General features: G+C 42.9%; 1 protein-coding gene across 2 annotated transcripts in view; it reads right to left on the minus strand.

Annotated features, from left to right (window-relative positions):
• MYLK (myosin light chain kinase) overlaps window positions 1–18,349 on the minus strand; it is a 177,226-nt gene extending 158,877 nt beyond the window's left edge. Inside the window, exon 1 of one of the 2 annotated variants that reach the window (XM_033162817.1) lies at window positions 18,056–18,349. The gene's annotated coding sequence lies outside the window, so the exon portion shown is untranslated. Of the gene's footprint in view, window positions 1–17,215; window positions 17,368–18,055 lie in introns of those variants that run through there. The other variant, XM_033162828.1, reaches the window with a different exon arrangement.
• Between the last annotated feature and the right edge of the window lie 6,329 nt (window positions 18,350–24,678).

A 24,678-nucleotide genomic window follows, 5' to 3' on the forward strand; every position in this document is an offset into this window, starting at 1 on the left:
CCTGACAAGTGATTCCTTCAATTACTGTAATTCCAGACACATGAAAAGGGTAGCTCACTTAAGATTTTTACACAGAGGATTAAAACAAATAAATAAGCATGACCAGTCCCATCAATTTAATCGAAAAGCATTTTACTACTGGCACTAGATTAGTGTATTTAACTAGCAAAAAAATAAACAAATGCTCTCTCAATCAAAATACAGTGCCACCTCAAAAATATCATCACAAATAATCAGATGTCAGGCACATTTAAGTCCACAAAAATCAATGTTTGTGTCCCCATTAGTTATAGAATGTGACACAAGATAGCCTATAGGCGCCACCTGCATATTATTAATATTCTGCTTCTATTATCTAATTAGGAGCAGGGAATCTGTGGTCCTCCAGATGCTGTTGGAATCCAACTCCCAACAGCTCCACCTAGTATGAGCGATTGTCAGGGGTGATGGAAATGGTTGTCCAACAACATCTGGATGTCCACAGATCCCCTGATCTGGATAATCCAAGATTAAGAGGTAGCACATAGATAAAAACGGAATAAATTTTTGTTCTAATCCACATACACTGCTACTTATGTGAGTGCTGAAATGCCAAAGAAGCTCTTCCTCTGTGAACAGGGAATGTGCAAGATGCAACATGTCAGCATCAGATGACCTGCTCGGTTTTCCTCTGCCAAATGAAGTAAGGTGTGTGGTTACATGATGCAGGTCCTTTGTAGCAGTGGCACCCAGGCTTTCCTTACTGCTTAGGTTCAGAAGGGTAGTGAAGAAAGTTTTTTTCGGAGAGCTTTTGGGATAAGTGATAATTGAGTATTGTTCTAGATGTTTTCTGACTATTTGGATCATGTTGCTTTGGTTTTATTTTGCAACTGCACCAATTTTTTTGTTGTGCTTTCAGTATTATTTTGTTTACACTTCATTTTCCTGTTGTCTAACAGGCAACAAGGCAGAACATAAATGTATGCATACTTTATATCGGTGATTTCCAATCTGTAGATCGTGATCAGGAAGTGAGTCACTAAGACTGTTCAAGTGGGTTGTGGGTTTTATTAGTAAACTCAAAATAATTATTGCTTAACTAGTATGATGAATACGTCTTACACGACCTGACGTGCTCTTTTTATCTCAGGAGAATATTCTAATATTCTCATCCCCCCCCCCCCACTTCAAGCTGTCCTGCCATTTACCTACATTCTAGTATTCCACCACAAAACTTTTGGGCGGTCTAGACTTTTCATTAGCTTCCCATCACCCTGAAGAACCAGGCTGAATAGCTGAAAAGAATTATCCTTTTTAGCTTCACTCATTGAAGAACTAATCTGGCAGCAGCTACCCTCTGAGTGAATGAAGAAAGCTGGGATGAGAACATTTGCTTGACCTCTCAGCCTTTCCACTGTGGTTCATATCTCTAGTGTTTTGCTAACAGAAGAAAACTTCTGCAGTGCACCGATGAGGCTCAGAGACTAAACATAACATCTTCTGGTGTGGCTTCACTTCAAATGAAAAAATATATTCATTCTCTGTTCCTGCCGTCTGCCTGTGGTGCCAGTGCCAAATCTGGGCAAGAAGACAAAACTTAAGTATACAAAAGAATGCATTAGACACAGCGTCCAGGAGTTTGAAAGTATAAAGTGGACCAGTGGGAGATGTATGACTGACTCAAGTAGAAACATTTAATCAAAGTTCTATGCAACTAGCCCCACTCCCCATCCCTCCCCACCCCACCCCCGGGCCAGTGATTGCCCTCCCTGAACTAATACCATGGGCTATGCTCTATACAGGATGCATGCGAATTATTCATTCGTGAACATTTAGGGTCAAACTCATCTTAAGCAACATTCATTCCCTAGACATTCACTTTTGCTGTGTGCATTAATCTGCTCCAAATCTATTTTCTTCTTAACTGTTTATGTTTAAACAGTTTTATTGGGGAGTTGTTTTGCCACAAAGCAACCTAACTCTGTATTTCCTGATACTGACAGATCTTATCCTCTGAGCATCCACCCATAGGCAGAGCGTGCAGGCAGAGATGTGAAGAGAATGCAGCCACTAGCCTATAATCTTCTGACAGGAAGCAGCTAACACCTCCTCACATCCCAAAATCTTTATGGTACCACCCATGTGTTTTTCCTCTGCATGGTGAATCCCTACAACTTCATAATAGAAGCACTTAGGACTCATGAACGCAGCATGAGAAGGGCAGTGCAGGGGAACAGATGTGGGCACTCACTGTTTCTACTCCCAGAATTGCAACTCTCCCGCCCCCCGCCCCCCATTGTCTTTTAGATGTTTGTGGGGGGAAACCACATTCCCAGACTTAGGTCTCTGCCAAATGTCTAGTTTGCCCCCATATGATTTTGTAAAACAGCTAGGGCATGAAATAAAGTGCCCTAATAAACTTACAAGAGTGCTTATGCTCCTTCCAGTCTAAACATCTCAACTAGAGAATATACCCACATGGATCCTCCACTCCTTCAGCCATTTCTTCCTTTATACACAGCCAGTTCCTACACTGACCAATGTGGTGTGGAGAAAGTAAATAGACAGAACTCCTTGGTTATTTTGGATTGAAAGACACAGCATTTAAACAAACAAACAAACAAACAAACAAACATGTTCTCCCTCTCCCATAATACTTGAATTTAGGGGCACCCAAGGAAATAGACAGACAACAGATTCAAGAAAGATCCCCCCCCCCATATATATTTTTCAATCAATGCATAATTAAAGTACGGATGCCGCTGCCACAAAATGTGGTGGTGACCACAGCCTTAGAATGATTTCGGCAATTCCATGGAAAATCAAATTATTAGCAGTTATTGGCTGTAATAGCTAAATGCCACCTCCACGTTTGGAAGCAGAAAATACCAGCTACTGGCAAGCAACAAGGGCAAAGGCCTTCATACCATGATTATGGGCTTCCCGGAAACGTCTTGCTGGCTATTTTGTAGAACAGGAAACAATATACTAGATCAGGGTTGGGGTGCTAGATGTTGTTGAGTTCTACTCGTATGAAGGCAGGAGTTGATGGGAGCTGGAGTCCAACAGCGTCTGGAGGGCCACCATTTACCCGTCCCTGAACTAGATAGATCTTTGTTCTGATCCAGTTGGCCCTTCCAATCCCCCATTCCTGTTTTGGCTGCTACACTGAATGGCTTACAACTCTATGCCTCCCTCTTCCTGCACCACAACAGCAGCCTGAGTAACTGATCAGCAGCAATCTGCTTCAGTACCCAGCTCCCCTGTTTCAGTGATGATGTGACCCACATTGCAAAATCCTGAGATTTCCTTTTGTTTAGGCCAGGGGTCAGCAACCTTCGGCTCTCCAGATGTTTTGGACTACAATTCCCATCATCCCTGACCACTGGTCCTGTTAGCTAGGGATCATGGGAGTTGTAGGCCAAAACATCTGGAGAGCCGAAGGTTGCCTATGCCTGGTTTAGGCTATAAGCAAGGTTGTTGATGGTTTACAGAATGTTTAGGCAATGAATCACCTAACTTATATATATATATATATATATTTGTGCACATTACCAAAGCATCAGTGTAGCTGCCTTCTGAAGTAACTATAAGGTAATTTAAGAAACAAAATTGAGGAGTTATTGCCTTTGGCGCTGAAGCTAAATTTAGTCCAGAACCCCATAAATCAAATTCAACATTTAGGGCAGTGGATATTGTGGAAGAGGGGATTTTGGGAGGTACAACAGCCTTATTTGGTATTGGATGTTATTCCCTCACACAATTAACGTAACGTAAGAGGAAAAGCATAGTCTTGCTTGTATGAGGGCAAGCCACACATTGGGGAATGTTGGCAATGGGGAAGCCTGATCAAGGCATTATTGGAAGCGCCCAAATAGTGTATCATGGAGAAGTGAGTAAAGCTGAAACCTCTGTGATTAGCACAAGACCATAAGCAAGCCAGTTTCCTATTGACTACAACAACAGAAATGGGAGTCTAAGTTGCTTTGCCAGTGAGGAAGGGGCTGCTGCTGCAACATGGCACACAGTTCCACAGCTCTCCAGAAGAGTGGATGTTAACAAATTATTGCACTTCTACTGCTTGTAACTGATTATTTTATTTTATTAATAATTTATTTTACATTCAGTAGTGTTGGGTTTTGTTAACAACCACTTTGTAATACTAGGAATAGCACCTCAGACAAGTTTAAGCAACCAAATATTTTAAAGGTTTCCTAAACTGATGTTGATTTTTTTAACAAAATAAGTTTCCTAGTTTGAGCATTTTGCAAGGCAGGGAGAGAAGGAGAAGATAAATCACCTGTGCTCTGCAGGTTGAGGGCCTCCTGCAGATACCATCTTAATCAGGAGTCTGTTCTACACAATGTATGAATCTGGTCTTTAGTTGCACCTGCCCTTTGGAATTCCTTCTTCTTGAATATCAGAAAAGCACCATCTCTGTTGTGTTTTTGGCACCTACTGAAGACCTTCCTCTTTCAACAAACCTTTTAAGCAAGTATCTTTCCCAGTCTGGAATTGCTTAAGGCAGTGGTTTTCAACCAGTGTGCCATGACACCCTGGGGCGCCTTGAATGATGGTCAGGGGTGCTGCGGGCAACACTAGTCTCTGTCCCTCTTTTCTTCCCTCCCTTCTCTGATGCCTTCCTGCATCTCTGCCTCCCAAAGGCTTGCACAGCTGTTTGTTGCAGCAGCCCTGGCTACAAGCTCCCCAGGTGAATGGTGCCTCTGGGGTTGGCCAGAGGGTGGTTCCCAGAACCCTGTGGGCAGTAGGAGGAGGCATCTTTCTTTGGGATGGGTGGGCAGCTCAGAGACCAGGAGTGGCAGTGCTGCTGCCCATAGTACTCCCAAAGAGAGGAGAGGAGAGAGGAGGCTGAGGGAACACTCCACAAGGACCCATCTACACTTTTTTTTTCATTCTGTGATTTCAGGTCAAGGGTTCTAAATGGGGCTTTTTGACCCACCAGTTTCCCTGGAAAACTTGCTGTTTACTGATGAATCAGAACAAATGTAAATTGGGATTTTTGTGGATTGATGTTTGTTCCAATTGAGCAGTAAACAGCAGCTTTTCCCAGGACTAAAAACCCCCAACCCTATCAGACCCGTGACTTGAAATCACGGGACAAACGAAAGTGTAGATGGTCCCTTAGAATCCATCCAGTCACGGAGACCTAACAAATAATGTCAGTGCCTCCCCAAGATTGCCATTTTCTATAGAAGATATATTCAATGCACTTCTAAGCTTCTGTTTGAACAACATCACTATGGAAACAGATCTGTGATGCCCTGCACCTTCATCAGCACTTCTGTATTTAAATGCTCTTCTTGAATTTTCAACAAAGCCATTCAGTGAACCTTAACTAATCTAAGATTCTGTTTGGATTCTCTCTTCCCGCTCTCTGCCTTCAAAAGAGACTTTCCCACCATCAGTCCTAGAGTTCTGACACAACCCGATTCCTTGTGTCCTAGCTCAATATCTTTAGTGCTCCATTCACTACTACACAACCAAAAGTAGAATTATTTTGATTTAAACTGCACCTTTTCAAAAGCTAACATTTGAATTTTTATTTTCCAAAAGGCTAGAAACAATTTTGCACCAATGACCTGTGTACAACTATACTTCTCTAAGATTTCTGGCTGATAAGCAAGCTGCTTTTATTGTTCAATCACAGGTTTCCTTACTCAATATAAAATCACATTGTATTGTGCTTGGGATGTTGAAATTTCTGACAATGATTAGCTCAGCTGATATGATGGAATGGAATGTTGACTTGCTCAGGGAGCTAAACAGTTGACAGTCCAGATTCTGTGAGGGATGGAAAATATGTCCATTTGTTTGGCAATAAAACCTCAAAGAACCAGGCTGATGACTGGGATGAATTCTTGACACACTGAGCCTGTATACACATTATAATTTTCTCTTGTCCTAGTGTGTTCCCGCAGCTGGCTTTTGAATCAGTGTACACACAACTGTTGCCTACAATGTAGAACTGCCCTGTGGGCTTTCGAGAAATAATGCTATTTGATGTGCTTTCTCTTCGACTAGCTTCAACCTGAAAGGAAAACATAAGCCACATTTACTCTGCAATTAACCGGAGGTGTGCACATTTGAGACAGTCCTTGTGCATGCATGGGTGATAGTCTCAACAATTGGGGGGGGGATGTTTACAGGAGAAGGAAACCTAGCAGGTAATGCACATCAGGTAAAGACATCCCTGCCCACAGTCAGGTGTATACAACAATGTGCAAGTGTGACTTGAAATGCAGCAGGAGTGGGGAAACTACCTTGACATGTTTTAAGCCACTGATGTGTACACAGCCAGAGAACCCAGGGGCAAGAGACAGAAGGAAATGTACATAGTAATAAATGGGCTGCAAAAAAGAAACCAGATGTGAGGGTAGGTGGCTTGAGGAAACAGAGAAGGGAGTTAGGTAACTGAGGCAAGGAGGAACTAATCAGAGATAGAACAATGAAAAAAACTCCTAATGGTCAAGAGGGTCTGCATGCTATGGAGGGAACAGGTAGGCAATAGGTATACTGTATGCACTTAGAAGCCAAATCAGTGCTCAAGGCAAGAGGCAGAGGGCTTAAGGAATATACTGCTAGGTATACCCCACAGATAATTTTGCCATTTGTGACTTCTTTTGTCATTGCAGCATTGCAAGTGGGCGATACAGGTGGGCTTCATGACAAAATATTGATTTGAACTAACCAGCCAATCAGATGCAAGCTTTTAGTACAAATGGAAATAACAGTTCCACTGATCGCTTTGGGAGCTGCTTACACTTTGGGCTCCTTTGAGAGGAAGGGAGGGGAAGAAATGCAATATTGAAAGAATGAATAGAATTCCCACCCCCGATTAAACTACTGTATCCATTAATACCAGCTGGAATTCTGCACCATGTAATCCTAGGTGGCGGGCTTTGTATATCATGTCAATTTATTACTCTAACAGCTATTCCACAAATATGGTTTTTAAAAAAATATCTTTTATCTTTGCAGAGCTTATATACATCTGAAATTATATATTTAACTCTTTTATTCATTCTTTTCCAGTTACAGAGACTGAAATTTACCTTGACTGAAAAATTAACCATAGTTAGAATGGATTATCTCTAGCAAGTCATAGTTTGCTGAAGCAGCTGTTAGCAGACATGACCATTTTAAATAAGGACACGTGAATAATTATATCAGCTTTCTGGAATGTAGCAGGAATGTACTAGGTTTGCTAGCAAGAAGGTTCAAACAATTGATGGTTGTCTTCCTAAAGGCAAAATACACAATTTTGCTTGTACATGTGCTCTGAATTGTTGATTGTGTAATTTTTATGTTTGACATTATGAATGGACATTATATAACTGCTGTGTAGAGTAAGCAAACTGAATACATTGGGTAGCCTTGTCTCATCCAATTCTCACTGAATTGCCAAAATTTCCAATTTGCTTTAAAAAAATAAATTTTGGTTAGTCTTTTAACCTCCCCACCCACCACAGCAGGGCTCCTCTGTTTTTAACAGCTATATAACATGGGAATTTTAATAGGGAAAGCTTTTCTTGTCACTGCACCTTTGTCCTAAAAAAAGAGCACCTGTTGAATTTCTGTCTGTCATGTAGCTGTTAAAGGCATGGCAGCATTGCCTTGGTGGGGAGCTGGCAACTCTAGTTTCAGATCCTCTTATTTGCAGAAGCAAGGACACTGAAATCGTAATAGCAATAAGCAAAGCAAAACAAAACAGGCTAAAGGCTTAGAAACCATAGGACAAGCAAATGGAAAAGATAGCAATCTTACTTTTGTTAAGACCAAGGATACAATCAGATGTACTGTACACTTTTCTATGTATGCCCAGCTGAATTTAGTGGGGCTTAAAAAGGTAAAGGTACCCCTGACCATTAGGTCCAGTCGCAGACGACTCTGGGGTTGCGGCGCTCATTTCGCTCTATAGGCCGAGGGGGCCGCCGTTTGTCCGCAGACAGCTTCTGGGTCGTGTGGCCAGCATGACTAAGCCGCTTCTGGCAAACCAGAGCAGCGCATGGAAACCCTGTTTACCTTCCCGCCGGAGCGGTACCTATTTATGTACTTGCACTTTCACGTGCTTTCGTGCTAGGTGGGCAGGAGCTGGGACCGAACAACGGGAGCTAACCCCGTTGAAGGGATTTGAACCGCCGACCTTCTGATCGGCAAGCCCTAGGCTCAGTGGTTTAGACCACAGTGCCACCCGCGTCCCTTTAGTGGGGCTTACTCCTAGTCAAAAAATGCTTGCAAAGCTCACCATATATCTTCTTTTTTTAGGAGTGGACTAAAGGTGTTTCACATCCAGAGATTATAATTTCAAAATAGTTGGTTAATTTGACTAAGAGCAAGTGCTCACTGTAAAGCCTGGCTTAGCAGCTGCCATCACATTCATGTGGATGCTAGATAATTCTGCGTAACAGGCAAGTTCACTACATCCCTGTATCATGTGCTAAATGTTCTTCCCCACTCCAAAGCTGCCTGTCCTTCTACTTCAGCCCATAAGTGCTCAAGCTGCTTACATTTTTCTCCAAAAGAAAAAAGAAAACCAGAAATCTTTCCTATACATTTAAGTGAAAGCTGAGGTTTTTTTCCCCATTTTCATCATAAATCTGGCAACTTGAGACTTAAAACAACAACCCCATAATCATTTCTGATCTGTGGTTAAAGAAAAAAACACAACTTTAAAAATTGGCATATTTCCATTCCGCAAGCACATAGTCTACAGAAGCCAGTGAGAAGGTAAATATCCACTAGGCTTGCTGAAAGATGATGAGGTATTACATCTTGGTTTTCTAAGGATTAAGAGAGCTTTCATTTGTGATATAAAGTCATGCCACTGCACAGTCTTCCAATACATACTGGCCTTCCACAGAAGTTAAAGTTACCGCAAAGCTACTGGTTTTTAGCATGGCAACTGCAACGAGTTGTATTGATTTGCTGTGACTAGCTTAAAAGAAAGCCACTTTATTAACCCTTCACCCTCCCACCAAAGCTACATCCCACACAGCCAATCCGCCTGCCAAAAAGACCTGGATATTATATCACCGCTACACTGTACAGGCAGTAGCACACACACTCCTGCACATTAATCAAGTTGTCATCAGTATTTTAAGGCTGTAGGCATCCTCAACGAGAAGAGAGGAATAAAGGCCTGGGTAAAATTATGAGTAATCAGGATCAGTCCCAAGAGTCTGCTTTTATTTAAAATGAGACATATGACTCCCAACTTGGCTTATAGCATGTAGGTTTAATTCACCACTTCAAATAGAAGCAATTAATGTGCATGGCAATATGAATTCCTTTAGGGGGAGGAAAGAATAAAATGGCACATCCTTTGTTATATTATTTTCTCCATGGTAAGGTTCCAGTACAAATCTCTGTTATCCCGTATTACACAGTGGCACATACATTTGTGTGCTATATAAATATGGACAGTACCAGAAAAAAAGAAGCTTCTCAAAGTCTGAGAGGCTTCCACAGCTGTGAGGGAAAGATAGAAACTTCTTCCTAAGTATTTATGTGCATGACATTACAAAGCCAAGAGCTCAGAGTTAAGCCATTCCCGCACCTCCTCCAAAACAAATGTATCTCTACCCCCACACTCTCTTACTGACGATGCTGGGCAATCACTTTGTTTGTTCATGTCTTCACACATTCCTATAGGAGATCCAACACACCATAGTTTTGAAATCACAGATAAAAACACAAGATAAGAGCTTGCAGGAGACCTTGAACCTTAACTGGTCAACAAATCCCATGTCTTGAAGGATGTTCTGATCTGCGTGACCTCAGAATGAATAATCTCCTGTGGAAATGGCAGAACATCCAGAAACTTTGGTAAAGTACATAGCGTTGGCATGATTTGAAGGCTGTGAAAGAGTTTGATTCCTCCCTCTCTACTAAGTATGGATATCATGGAGCTGTAATCAAGAATTAATGACTGTATCTATGGCTGTCAGTAATTGGCAAGAACCAGCAAACAGCAAATGAGTTGAGGGACATTTTGAAGTTCTGCCTAGTAGTGCACAGCATGGTGGGGTGGTGCCACTCCCCTGACCTCCAGTCAGTTGCTCTGCTGCAAATGCACCAGCGGAACCAATCTAGCACTTCCAGTGGTACATTTGTAGAGAACCCACTGATATTTCCTACCTCCCAGTGAGCATCAACAATGCAACTGACCAGACGTCAGATGAGCTGCATACCTCATCAAGCTGTCCACTACTGCTCTAAGCAGGATGTGTTTGGTAATGTACACAAATTTCCCTTTGCCTGTCCTCTCCCACATTTCTTTTGAGAAACACAGCAGCTTTCAGCTTCTAGTAGAACTCAATGGAATCAATGGGCTTACGCCCAAGTCTGCATAGGACTGGACTGCAAGAAAAGCCCTATTTGGGCATTCAGTTCGCCCATTTAATAATTGCATGGACTGGGAGAACAGGACCACATTCACTGGCCCAACCCGTGCTCTGCCCATGCATTGGGGGCAAAGGTCTGAAGGACAGGACACAGCCTCCTGTTGGCACATAGGTTTCTTGCACAATTTGGAACTCTTCAACCCAATCTTCACTCCATGGGGAGGCAAGACTGTCCCACAGCTCTCAGCTTTCAATGTTAGCAACTCCCAGAGAGGAGGTGGTGAGGAAGAAAATGAATACCTTTATTCTGAAGAAAAAGTAATCATGAGATCCTGATCCAGATATGAGCCCCTCTCACCATGTTTTGCAATTAAAATTGGTCCCTCCCTACTCGTAAACAGCACCATTGGGATCAAATTGCATACAGGAAGGGGCAATTCTCAGATGGGAACCAAAGAGGAGATCCGTTCTGGACCAGGGTCCCATGTTTGCTTCTTTGACAAAATTAAAATGGCCACTTCAAGCTTTTAAAAAGTGTGAATAACATACCAGTACTTTGTAGTTTGGCCCTTGTTGTAGGGTAGGAGAGCTGAAAATAATGCCAATATATTTCATATCTGGCAACCAATATGCTCCTTTTGTTTCTGATAGTACATGGGTAGAAAAATCTAAAAAGCCCAGGACAGAAATTTTCACAGCCCTCTAGCAGCTATGGTGGCTCATTTACCAGAAGTAATGTATTTAGCATTAACTCTGGAAGGGTATACTTGATTCTGAGCAAAGTAAACCCTTCGAATGAGCTGAGAAAATGTGTGTTCCGGGCTTTTTAGACTCGTCTACCCATGTACTATCTGAAACCAAAGGGGCACATTAGTTGCCAGAAGTGATTTTTCCCCCAGCTCTCCTACCCCACTATTGGTTAACAATTTACTATTCATCTACGGTTAAAACATGTGGCTTTATGGGTGACGAATCAGTGCAACATCTGGTCCAATGAACACAAGAAACAAGAATCTATGACCTCAAGGACACCTGTTTTCACATCATGCCTCACAGCCACAATTAGTTTTGCAGTGAGCCCTACAGTTTTTTGTTTTGCTTTTTTATTTAAAAAAAAACAACCCAATGATAACAGCAGTTGTAATTTCTTACCAGTAAAGGAGCTAGAACAGCAAATTGGTAACATTTATCAGGCAGATAGCAGTGTTTGTATCCCTTTGGGATTCATGGAATTTTCCTAAATCATAAATCAAAAAAAGATTCCTCCTCAGGTGACGAACATTTGTCAAGTGGGGAGAGAAGAGAATGGCTGCACAGCTTTGTGCAAGATATAATACTAAACATATTTAGTTGGAACTAAGTAGATTAATCTGAAACCATGGGGCTAACACTGAAATCAATATGTGTTTGACAAAGCAAGATAAAGCTGGCTAAATTGGATTTGCATGACATGTTCTGACTAAATTCTTTTGCATGACTGAATTCTTTTTCTAATGACAATTACTTTGAATAAATAAAATGCAAAAGTAATTTTAAATTATGACTTTAAGAAAGCTGATGGGTGACAATAGCATTTCAAAAAGATAAAACAATAATTAAAACATATTGCAAAGGGCCTGTGTGCTTCTGTCAGCTAAATCAGTTCACAAGGCTGAACATCTGGATTGGAAAAAAATCAGATCTTAATTCCTATGCACCGCATGATAGAATGGATTTTTTATTTTTTACTAAGCAGCCAAAATCTGCATGAATTCATGAGCAGACAAGAATATTTTCCTTACTAAAGTTTTTTTGGAAGGGATTTGCATCCACTGGAATTCATCAAAATCAAAACTTCCAAGTTTTCTTTAGCTCTGCTAAAACAATGAACAGGAAAAACGTCTATGGATTTTTACATGTAAATTTTGATATGGCATAAATCACTTCAAAATAATTATTTACAATGTTTTAAGTTTTCGAAACTCAATGTATACTTGCTCTGAATCCATTTCCCCCCACTCCTACTTGTTATATGAGGGAGAACTATTGAACTGAAAAAGTTGTATCTGGAAAGAAACGAAAGGGGCTTGCAAAGCAGTTATAGAATAATAGGACTGGAATGTCAGCAAATCAACACTGGGCAGTGACCATGGCTTGCTAGCTACAGCGTATTGTACAATAGTGGTAAAAAAACAAAAAAGTTACTTATTAGTTTTATTCACAATTTTTAAAGGAACTATACTCTACTCTAGGTAAAACAAAATCGAAAATTCTTTCTAGTAGCACCTTAGAGACCAACTGAGTTTGTTCCTGGTATGAGCTTTCGTGTGCATGCACACTTCTTCAGATACACTGAAACAGAAGTCACCAGATCCTTAAATATAGTGGGGGAGTGGGGAGGGGTATTACTCAGAAGGGTGGTGGGAATGGGTGATAGGCTGATAAGTGTGGAAAACCTGTTGACGACTCTAAACGGCTGCAATTAGTCTTGCAGGGAAAGGCAAGGGGTGAGATGGCTAAAGATGGCTTTGTTATGTAAGGGCAGCTCGCAGCGTGCTCCGCCTCTCTGATTGCGAGCTTCGGATCACCCACCCTTTCCCTCCCTAATTTTAGGCCTCTGCATTGACCTTGCTGTGCCTGTCATGGGGTCGTCTGCTTTTGAGGCAGGGGCCTGGTAGGAATTTTTCCATTTGGCTGATTGGCTGGTGCCATCTGGTTTTCGCCTACTGCATAGCAAATGGTCACAACTTGTAAGGTTGGCGGTTAGGCATTGGTTCTTATTTGATTGGTTGGTGGAGGGGACTGTTGACATATTCGTTTGCCCCTCCAAAGTCATCATGGTGTGTGGGGATTTCCGTTAAAGGAACCCAGGGGCTCAACATGCTTTGTACGTATGCCCCAGTCGGGGGCCAGGGCCATGCAAGAGCCCCTGGGAGCCTATGGGAAGAGGGGAGAGTGTGTTTCCCCCTCACTTTCTCTACCCGAAAGGCTTTCCCCCTACTGACAAATGTCAGTTCTGTCCTTAGGGGACAGATAGTCTGAACTAATGCCTAAGCAACCACTCACGTACCTTGTAAGTCAATAAAGTTGTGGCCAAAATCATGCCAAAAACCAAAACCAAAAATCATGTCTGTGGTGTGAATTATTTCAGGGGTGGTTTGGGGGGACCTCGACACACAACATTATTTTCACTTTCTGTTAGGCGTTTTTATTTTCATGCACACTGCCCTAGAAGATGAAGGGCAGTGTATGTTTTCTCTTAAATAAATAAATAAATATTGTGGATTATAGAACCCTAAATTTCTCACCTTCACTCCCAAAACACTGTCATGGTACCCCCAATTGTCCAGGAACTGGCAGCAATTCAACTGAGAGAAACAACCATCCAGGGGTGGTGAATTCGTAAGAGCAACCCCAGAAATATAGAAAAGGCACTGTTTTGGTGATTAATACACAGAAACCCTGATCAGTTATTCGGTGCAGAATATAGCCATTGTGCCACCTAGCCAGTGATAGCCACCAACTTGTTCCTGGCCCTTTAACAGGAGCTTGATCTGGTGACATTAGCAGTGCTAATACTTATCTCGTGCAATGAGGTGCCTTATATGCAGAACTGGATTCCTGTCTCCAAATGCTTGTGTTGCATTAAGGCTGCATTCCGACTCTTATTTTCTGTGGTTGTTCAATCACACACCAACAAATCCAGATCCCACAATTAAAGCACTCTTGCCTTCTTCTCTCTCCCCACCCCACCCACCTCAATGAACTTTTGCAGTAAGGAAAGTGATGGGAAAGTGTCAGATAACAACTGATGATAAGATGAAAAAGCCACACACAAAAATCAGAATGAATGCTCAATAAACAGGTCATATAACAACCCTGCAAATTGATCTGAATGAATGTTCAAAAAGCAGGTCATCAAAGAGCAACCTAAATCTGTTAAGACTCTGTTGTTTTATCTACTGATTTTGGTAGATCAAACTGCTGTAAATTGCACAGAAGCAACCTTGTTTAAAATATACAGGTATATGTTTAATATCCCTGGAACTATACAATGAAACCATCAATCAGGAAGATTAACCAAAGAAGAGCCATCCTGTGGTAAAAGGAATAAAGAGAACCTGAGTGAAATTATTAAAGGCTCTACCCAAAGAGTCAATATCAGGTATTCCGCAGCATAGCTTCTTGTGCATCATGCTAGCGAGTGAGGAATCGAGGAGCAGCGCTTGTTCCAGTCAGTTTCAGTGAACTGCTACACATCTGGGTGTTCACATGTTTCTCAACAGCCATATGCAGGGTACAATGAGAAAGAAAGAAGACAACCAGCACTGACCCAAGCCGTTTTGCTGCCTGAGCCAAAGGGCAAAGTAGAGTGCCTTTCCTTCCATGTGCAGAAGCTGACTGGACTTCAACACTGGCAACAGGGCAGTGACCTCCAGTGCACCTGAGAGCAGAAGGCTATTTTAAGGGGTACATGGAAGCCTGTGTGACAAACATGGGTCTGATCTTAAACAGCTGGGAATGGTCTGGGAGCTCAGGGTGTTACTGCTGCCCCACAGCATCTGCTACCTAGGGCGATTGCTTCACTCTGCCTAATGGTAGGGCCAACTTTGGTGAGGAGGTAAGAGATATTGGGTGGGATTCAACTAATGAGTCCCATCAGTGGAAGCCCTGCACAGTAAGTTTCACTTGTGTAGCGGGGCTTTCCCCTCTCTCCTCCCCTCCTCCCCACCCCCAAAATTGGCTCAGGGAGTTGGGAGAACCCTTAGAACAGCACACTAGGGGAGGAAAGGGGAATCATTCCATCTTGCAAGCCAGAAAGCTTGCGCTGGAAATCCTCCAACAGGCAGTGGCAGCGTTTAGTGTCATGTTGTTCAGTCGTGTCCGACTCTTCGTGACCCCATGGACCAGAACACGCCAGGCACGCCTATCTTTCACTGCCTCCCGCAGTTTAGTGTCATATAGATAGTGAAAATCACTTTTTAAAAGACCGAAGGGACAATTCTATTTTGCACCTGCAGCATATGGGCTCATCATGGATGCATACACATGACGAAATACTGTTACACTGTATTATCTATTATATTCCTTCCCCTTCCCTCCAGCCAGGATGATTATAGGATCCCTTTAAAATCCATCTCATGGCATCATCCATGAACAAGCAGCATGAATGTATTGCAACATAAAATTTTCACTTTTGCACCACAGAAATAATTCCATGCGCGATAACGGTTGAACAGGCAGAAAACTATTCCTGTGCACAGAGGATTCTGATAGGGTTCAACAGACCTCCCCTAGCACCATCCAGCCTGCCCCTCTATGCCTTGCAATAGACAGAAGACATAATCATGCCTGAAGCAAAAGACAAGATAGCACCTAAGCCATTCCACATACAGAATCCAACCAGACTGGCAGCTGAGTCTTACACCAGCAGAAGGACAGAGACATCCCACACACAACAGCGAAACTTAGAGGGTGCTTTGTAAATTATCTCAGGGGGAACTGGTGGCAGGGGGTGCTGCATGCACTGCTGGAGGAGGCTGCCTTACTCTACCTAATGGTAGGACTACAGTAGTCCTACTGCAAATTATTCACTAGTAACCTGCAAGAAATGAAAATTAAGGGTGAGACAAAAGTGGGGAGATACACACGAACCCTGCACAGAGACCCTGCAGTCCCCTTAAAATGCATGTAAGTGAACCATTACCCAAGAACTTTTTCTCCTTACCTACCACCAACTTCAGACACGTGCTCATTTGAAGAAACATAACATATACTGCAGTTAATGGCAAGTACAGCTAGCAGCCAAGAGTGATTACTATGTACTTCTGGCTCACACATTATGTTTTGCTTCAGGAGCCCTTGCTTAGTAGGCACCACTTGCATGTCTAAAAAGTATACTATTTCAACTGGCCGTAGCATTCCACTATCATTACATGCACAAGTACACATAGCTCCTGCCCTCTGGAAACATGTTGTATCTCAACAGACTTCAGCTGAAGGTGGTATTTTTGCTCCCCATCTCTTCCATATCACTCAGTCAAGGTTACTGGACTGAGAGGGCATTGGTTCTTAGTTCCTTTTATTCCTTGCTATGTAAAGCAGGTTTGTGCAGTGTTTAGTTTTTAAAAAATAAATAAATATATGAGTACTTGCACCTTGTTTTTTATATTCCATACAATGCAATATTACAAAGGCACAAACAGCAGGCTAGTGCACTTGAAAGTACTGTACAATTCTATGCATGTCTGTTCCTAAGTAAATCCCATAAAACCATCAATTCAGGGCTCAATGGGACTTATCCCCAAGTAAATATGCCCAGAATTGCACATAATAATTCCTTATGTGTTCAAGTCAAGCATGCACCAAAGTCAGTCTTCTTTGCTTTGTGAATCTGTGGCTGAAATATATCAGACATTAGTCCCAGATAGTGAATCCTCTTTAAAATCTATTATAGTGGGATATCCATGAAGTAAAACAGCTGCTGTTGATCACAGACATCAGGAAAAAGAAGTTGGGGGAACTGGTGTTCATCAAAAAGATTCAGAACAATTGATGAGATTTGTACAGAGGGGGGAGGAAGGATGGTGCCTGGTTCTGGGCATGTGTTGGGTGAGAGAATGTGGCCCTTCAGGTCATGTGAGGAGCTGTTGTTTTCAAACAGACTTCTGCCTTACTATTTCACTTGAGACAGAAGTAACAATTGAATGCGTCAGTTCAGATAGTTCCCACACATCGAGGCTCCTACAGGGCAGGCATACTTTCAGAAAGTTGAAAACGGGAACAGCAGCATAAGTTGTACATTTCAGGCAGAGGGCGAGGAGAAACGGTGACCTTCGCTGCACAGATTACGGAAATAAATAAATAAAAGCCAGAGGCTTCAAGTAACAAACCGGAGAAGTTTCTTCCCGAGCTGCGCGCCAACCAAGATCCCTCCTCGTCACCTCAGCGATTCCCTTCAAACGCTCCCTCCACAGAGACGCTCTAGCAATCCCCCTCGCGCCATTATTAATTAAGAGGAAGTCGCTGCTCCAAGGCAACCTGCACGTTTCACACACACATCGCTTCCAACACCAAGCCAGCGACAAACCAAAGCAAACGCCAAGAGGCTTTGTGCCTTGCACACCGGCCAGAGCTATCGCTGCACCAGCCGCCGCCGTCTCTCCCCCCCCCCCCCCGCGCCCCCTTTGCATTCACTCCACCACCAGAAGCCTGCTGGCATTTTTCAATTAGGTGCGAGAGAAAACATCTTTGTGAATGGGGAGCTGCTGCTGCTGCTGCTGTTGCTACAGCCGAAGGACACCCTCTGCCCGCCCCCGCCCCCTCTTCGCGAGTAAAAAGCACGTCTCCTCGGAAGTAAATCCCAGCAGGGCTAACGCTTTAGCAGGACTGCAGCACTGTTTCACACAGATTTACTGGGGGTGGGGCTGGAGGAAACTCCCCCTGTGGTAAACAGGATTTTCTCCCACGGCAGATCTGCAGCTTTAGGATTACAAAGGATTGGTTAAGAAGGACTGCAGCCTCAATTACTAAGCAAACGCACTGAGGGAGGATGGCAAAAAAGCAAAGCCCACGCTTCAAGTTGGAAAGAGGCGCACCATACTCGCTACCGCTCTCTAGCCATTATTATTGTTAAATCTCTCTTCGCCTGCATTTAGCATAAGGTGACCAGAATCGGGGGAAAGAGACCCGAATCTTCGGAGGCAATGGAGAAGAGGGAGGGAGAGACTCACCGCGATCGCTTTGGTTGCTGCCGCCGCCAGTCAAGTTAGAAACTCCCGCCGGATCTCAATCCCCCGCGCTCTCGCTCTGTCCCCGCTTGCTCAATTTCTTAGCGACAAGGTCCGGACGGCTCCCTTTTAACTCCCCAAAGCTGCCCCTTTGAAAACGTGGGCTGTTTAATTCCTGGGGAGCCTTATTAGGAAATGTTTGCAGGAGTTGGAAGCAGGCGGGACATCGGTTTTTGTGCGTGTGCATGTGGCTGAAAGCGGGGTGGGGGGGGCGGAGGAGGTAATCAGAGGCGGCGGCAGCAGCCAGCAGCCCTTCTGCACGGACTGTTCGCAGTTTTGACAACAAGCGTTGGTGACCTGCAGCCAGTGGGAGGGGGAGGGGGGGGACGAGGCGGGGATGGGATGCGATAGGAAGGGCTGGAGGTGCAGAGCGGAAAGCAGACCGGCGTGGCGTGAAAGAGACACAGAAGATCACACCGCTAACAACTAGTGATCCATAGCGCAGGCAGCGTCGCCTCAGACCTGAAAGAAACCCGAGGGGCGTGCCCACCTTTTGAAAGCGTGGAGCACCTCATTCGCGCGCTGTTGTGAATAGCAGACTCAGTTGTCGTTGTCACAGGTGGAATCCCCTCAAAAAATAAAAAGACCGAAGAAGTGTCCTTCGCATTATTTGGGTGGGTGACCCAAATAATAAAGAACAATAAAGGAGTCATTACAAAATAATAATAATGAGTGCATCTTTTCTAACTACAGCTGAGCCAAGATTTCTCCTTTATCAGAAAAAAAGTTTCCTGGATTTTTCTTTTTCATTCTCACTACCTTAGAAAAAGGCCCCTTTGATGAATTTTCTCTGAATTTTCTCCACTCCAGTCCATTTTGGTTTATTTGTTTGTATTTATAAGTGGTAACCACCATTTTCTAAATAAAAAAAGCCAGAGAACAACAGTGGTAATGCAATTTGGAAACTGCAAAATGGTGGCTAGGCTACCAATACAGTTGCCACTTCCGCCACTTGCAGCAGCAGAAACAAAAAGATAAATCACCCTTAGGTTATGTAAGAACCTAATGCAGTGTGTTATTGCCTTTGCCAATGGTGAGCCCCACCCCAAACAAAAAGGTAGGCTAACCCATCCACCCCCAGTAATTTGGCAAAATGCTCCTCTCTTACTAAAAATGATCAGATCTGGCAAAGCATCAACCAGATCACAGAACTGTAGAGTTGGAAGGGATCACGGGGGTCACTTAGTCCAACCCCCTCCTATGTAGGACTCACAACTAGATCATGCATGGCAGATGGCCATCCAAATTCTGCTTTCAAACTTCCAAGAAATGGGAGTCAGTGGAACACCATTATCACAGAATTGATATGAACAATAAAGTTCCCTGTCTCTCCATCTCCCATCCCCATCATACCTACAATCCCTATTATAAAAGGTGGGCAGAAAACCAAGGGAAATCAAAGGTGATTAAGCTGGTTCCAACACTTCTGCTTTTGCCTTCCAAAAGTTAAACATAGTTGGAGTAAATCTATTATCCACCTTTAGACTGGTTCTAAATCCTTGTTTCAAAAAAGGGAACACTGATTCTGGGAGACCATCTGCTACTTCCCTTTCTATTTGAACTCAGTGTTTGGTATCTTCTTCTAAAATAAAAGGAACAATATGCCTTATTTGATAGGGAAGATAATAAAGTTCTACATTGCCCCCTCACTCAAGGGGAGATATAGCTGCTTTCCTCTTATCCTAGGACATTTACTCACAAAAATAACATAATTTAATTGTCTGCAAGGATTGCAATTGCTTGGACTTAATCCAAATCCTAAGAGAATAATAGAAGAAAAAAGTAAGCTTAAGTAAAATTCTCATTTTCACTGTAGGCTGGTTTCTACATACACTCACATATTCCTCTCTACCGACCCTCCAGGCAGGCAAGAAGTTCAAGGATACATTAGCACTCAAGGAGAGTGCAAAGCAGAGCCCCTGAGGGGTGTAGCTGGGGAGAGTCCCAAGGGCCAGAGAGAGCGGTTTGGAGGGCCACATTTGGTCCCTGGACCTGAGGTTCCACATTCCTGTCCCAAGGGCTCAGTCAATACAAGATTCTTCACCACACCAGTGTTTTCCTCCCCATATCAGTCCTCTGGTATAGGTTAGGTTGAGATACATGACTGGTCAGTTTCATAGATGAATGGGTTTGTAAACATGAGTCTCCCTAGTCCAAGTCCAGCACTGACCACTACACCATGATGATTACCAGATACAGTGGTACCTCCGGTTAAGACCTTAATTCATTCCAGAGGTCTGTTCTTAACCTGAAACGGTTCTTAACCTGAGGCATGCTTTTGCTAAAAGGGCCTCCTGCTGCCATTGCGCCGCTGGCATGCGATTTACATTCTTATCCTGGGGAAAGTTCTTAACCTGGAGCAACCACTTCCTGGTTAGCAGAGTTTGTAACCCAAAGCATCTGTAACCTGAGGTACCACTGTACTGAGAGATTACCTTGCCTACAGCTCCTACATGCCTCATCATTTATCATTTGTATTGAGCATTTGGCTGATCACTATAGGTGAAAGGAGAAAAGAATCCCCACTTATTTAAATTAGTGCAAAGTTTGCTTGAGCACGTTGTAAAATCAGTTAGATGTGTAAACACCTCAAACAGGAGAAAAACCTCTAGAAATATTCCACTCATGCTATAACTTTTGTTTGTGTACATAAGGCCAGGCGTTGAATATTTGTCCTTCGCTCTTTTAACTCATTCACATGTGAGCCAAGGGCAACTTTGGAAGAGAGGCTCTAGACTCAGCCATATTTGTTCCATATGGTTTTGTGGGTAAATGGGTTTTGATGGAAGAACATGCTACTTTTATCACTAGGTATCATACGGTACTGAAAATGAACTGAATCTGAATTGTCATGTCCCTCAGATGCATTAAACCAAGCTTTCTGCTAAAAGTACCAGCCCTGAGTGCTTACTGAAATCCTGAAGCTGAGGCTCCAATACTCTGGCCACCTCATGAGAAGAAAAGACTCCTTGGAAAAGACCCTGATGTTGGGAAAGATTGAGGGCCCAAGGAGAAGGGGACGACAGAGGATGAGATGGTTGGACAGTGTTCTCAAAGCTACTAACATGAGTTTGACCAAACTGCAGGAGGCAGTGGAAGACAGGAGTGCCTGGCATGCCACCAAACTACCTAGACACATACCTGGGATAGAGGTAGAAGAGTATATAGTTGGAACCACCCTAGTTGGTCAGTTAATTACGTTTGGAGTTGTTTTTAAAAAAATGTTTTTATTGTAATGATTCATCTCCCCTCACCATCCAATTTCAGAGTTGTTGTGTTTGCAGAAGCAAACACACACACAAAAAAGTGTTTAATGGAATCTTGCTTAAAAACTAACCACATGTACCGGTATTTGAGAAAGTCGTTTCCACACAAAAACTTTATGCTGTAATAAATCTGTTAGTCCTGAAACTGCCACAAGACTCTGTTGTTTACTCATTATGGAAGTACAGTATTGAAGACACAGGATGTGGGTCCTGGCTGTGGACCCTTAATATATTATGTTGCTCCTAACTGGTCACTTATTGTTTTGAAAGCTATAAACATTTTTCAGACAGCTGCTACAGAGGCATGTTTAGGAAGCAGAGTCCAGATGGGCTTATGCCTTGTTAAGGCACATTCTTTGGTGATACTTGCAATTTTCCAAGCTTATAGACTGCAAACCCCAAGGAGAGTTTTCAAGCGGCTTCTGTATGAAACAAAAAGCAGGATAAAGTTACTGAGTGGATGCATTTAGAGAAGCAGATGATTGAAGCTGAACTGCAGATACTGCAGTTCAGAGATGATTATCAGAAGATTAGGAACAGAGATGCCTAAAATGAGTTACAGTAAAATCTAGCAATGGATATGCGAGAATGTTAAGGAAGGTAGGAGAGGATATATTGTTTTGATATTATCCCTCCTTATTAATACTCACGTTAGTGAGTAAACAACAGAGCACCTTCCCTTTGCAACTTATTAGAATCAAGCTGATGATTCGTTAGAATCCTTTAATTAAGCAATCCAGCCTGGCTTGTCCTTGGTAAGTTTCCCCTTTATTTCCCTCTTAAAATAATAGTAACACAACAGTCTTCTTTAAAAGTAAGAACAAAGTTTTACTCACACTCAGTTCACAGCAGTAATCTGAAGGCAGGCTTTATCTTGTGGTTACAGTGAAAATAAGTGTGAGCTTCATCTCAGACTTTCTGCTTGTGGGCTCCATCGCATGTGAAGGTTGAGTCATGTGCTGGCTAAGAGCCAGGAGAGCAAGAGTCCAAGTGTAAGGGGGAGGTGGTTGCATGGCCAGCCCTTTTATCTGGTCAGCTAGGGTCATCCCCATCGCCCTGGTCACACACAGGACGTCCTCCCTGTATGGAGCCACATTTCCCTATGGGTCCATTCTAGGCAACAGGAAAATGACTGCTCTAGTAATAATAACATCCCACAGGATATGGAGTGGTGTGGATGTGAGTTAAAGATGTTTATGCAGGGTCCTTTAACTACTGTTGCAACATCAACCTAGCAAGAGCAAAGTAGATTTAAGACTTCTTTGACACAGCCATCCTGTGGTAACTCTCACTCTCAGCTCTCCTCCTCATGGACCCACTCTCTGCCCACACAAACCCCCACTTAGGTTCTCGCTCTCCTCCTCCCACTGAACCAACCCTCTGCCTGCATAGTTTGGGGAAGGAGGAAGAAGAGATTGAATACATGAAAAAAACCATCCAAACTCTTTTATCAGACAAATGATCACGTATTTCTAGGGATGGGTGGCAACCCTGGTTACACCTGACAATACCACCCAGTGTTGTTAACTTCTGTGCATATATACCCAACTAAGCACCAAGGCCGTTGCTAACTGTTCTGGTACATGTGTGAGCATCTCCATTACTAAAGGTGTTTATACCTTCACCAATGAGCAAACCAGTAGGATATGATGCCATACAGTGTATGGCACGTGGGACAATCTTGCACATACTTTGTGTGTGCTGCATTGCATTGCATTCTGTTATGTCCTATGTGGTGCTTGTGTTGTGTGGAGTACATTATCTATTGTGTTCTGTCCTATTATATTTTGTTATGTTTGGCATATGTATTGTCTTGTGTGTAATTGAAGAATAGCTCAGCTGGTAGAGCATGAGACTCTTAATCTCAGGGTTGTGGGTTTAGGGAAAAGATTCCTGCATTGCAGGGGGTTGGACTAGATGACCCTTGTGGCCCTTTCCAACTCTACAATTCTGTCTCTTATACCTGCTTAATTCTCACATTGGCATAAATAGGATTTAGACTATGCATATTTAGTTGCGAGAAAGCCATAGCCATGGGAGTTGGGAGAAAGCCATAGCCATGGGAGTGGCAGGGAGGCAGCTGCCCCCCTAATCATGTAAATTAATAAAAATACTTAACTAACTGACCAACTGCATTGCAAATAACTTGGTTCTGCCCCCCTTTCTACGCCCATGGAGAAAGCCCAATCAAATTAAATGGGAGCTACTTCTGAATAGATCTCCATAGGACTGTGCTGGTAAGGGGTTTACTTTCACTGGCTCATGCCCTAAATTTGTATATCTCTTCTCTTCTTTTTTAGACCCAAAATGTTTCTTTTTGTTATGTGTCCTGCTGGAACACACCTGCAATTTGGCCTCACCAAATCTGAAGACATTTCAGAACTACAGAGGAGAGCTTCTTCCACTAGCTTACTAGCAGTAAAAAGGTTCTGAAATGGCACCGCATGTACAACCTTTTGTTTATTATGGAAACACTTTAATCGCAAATGAAGTCAATTATCTAAGCAGCTGGAGTTGAAAATGTGAACAATGGAATGGTGACATTCCTGGATTTGCAAGTAAAATGCTTGACTGGTAATGAAGAGATCAAATACAATCAGGGTCAAAGAATATTATTCTAGGCATTCTACATTTAATCCACTAAAAGCAAAGAAACCTGGAATACTCAGATCTCTCAGGAACAATTCATACATTGCTTACATTTAAAGTGCTTAGGACCCCTTTATGTTAAGATTCACTTATATTAAATGCATTGAATTAATTTTTTTTAGAATCCATCTTATATAATTATCCTTCAGAATCTATTGAGCTGCTTTGCTCAACCTTATAAAAACAAAGCTATTTCAAACAAAACAAAACAGCAGCAGTAAAAGAGCACAGCATAAGGAATAAGGACCGCTAGTTGTTTTCTGACCCTAAGGCCCTCTGAATTTGCAGAGCCTTAACCTGTCAACCCAAGCAGGAATCAGGTGAATATTTCCTGGAAAGGTGGATTAGGTGCCACCACTGAAAAGGCTCTGTTTCACATTGCCACACAAGGCATATCAGCATCACGCCTGAGACTCCATCTACTCAGTTGCTCTTTTTGCTTAGCCAGCACGAGTGCAATGAAAGAAAGATAGACCTAGAGAGGGGAGAGATTCATTCTGTTAAAGCTCCAGCAATATTTTCAGAAACCTAGCAAGGGAGCCAGAGGTTACAAGCAGGGGTAGTCAATGTTGTGAACTACAACTCCCATCATCCCTGATTATTAGCCATACTGGGTAAGGCTGATGGGAGTTTTAGTTCAATGATATCTGG

This window comes from Lacerta agilis, chromosome 1, assembly GCF_009819535.1.
Source record: "Lacerta agilis isolate rLacAgi1 chromosome 1, rLacAgi1.pri, whole genome shotgun sequence".
Taxonomy (NCBI): domain Eukaryota; kingdom Metazoa; phylum Chordata; class Lepidosauria; order Squamata; family Lacertidae; genus Lacerta; species Lacerta agilis.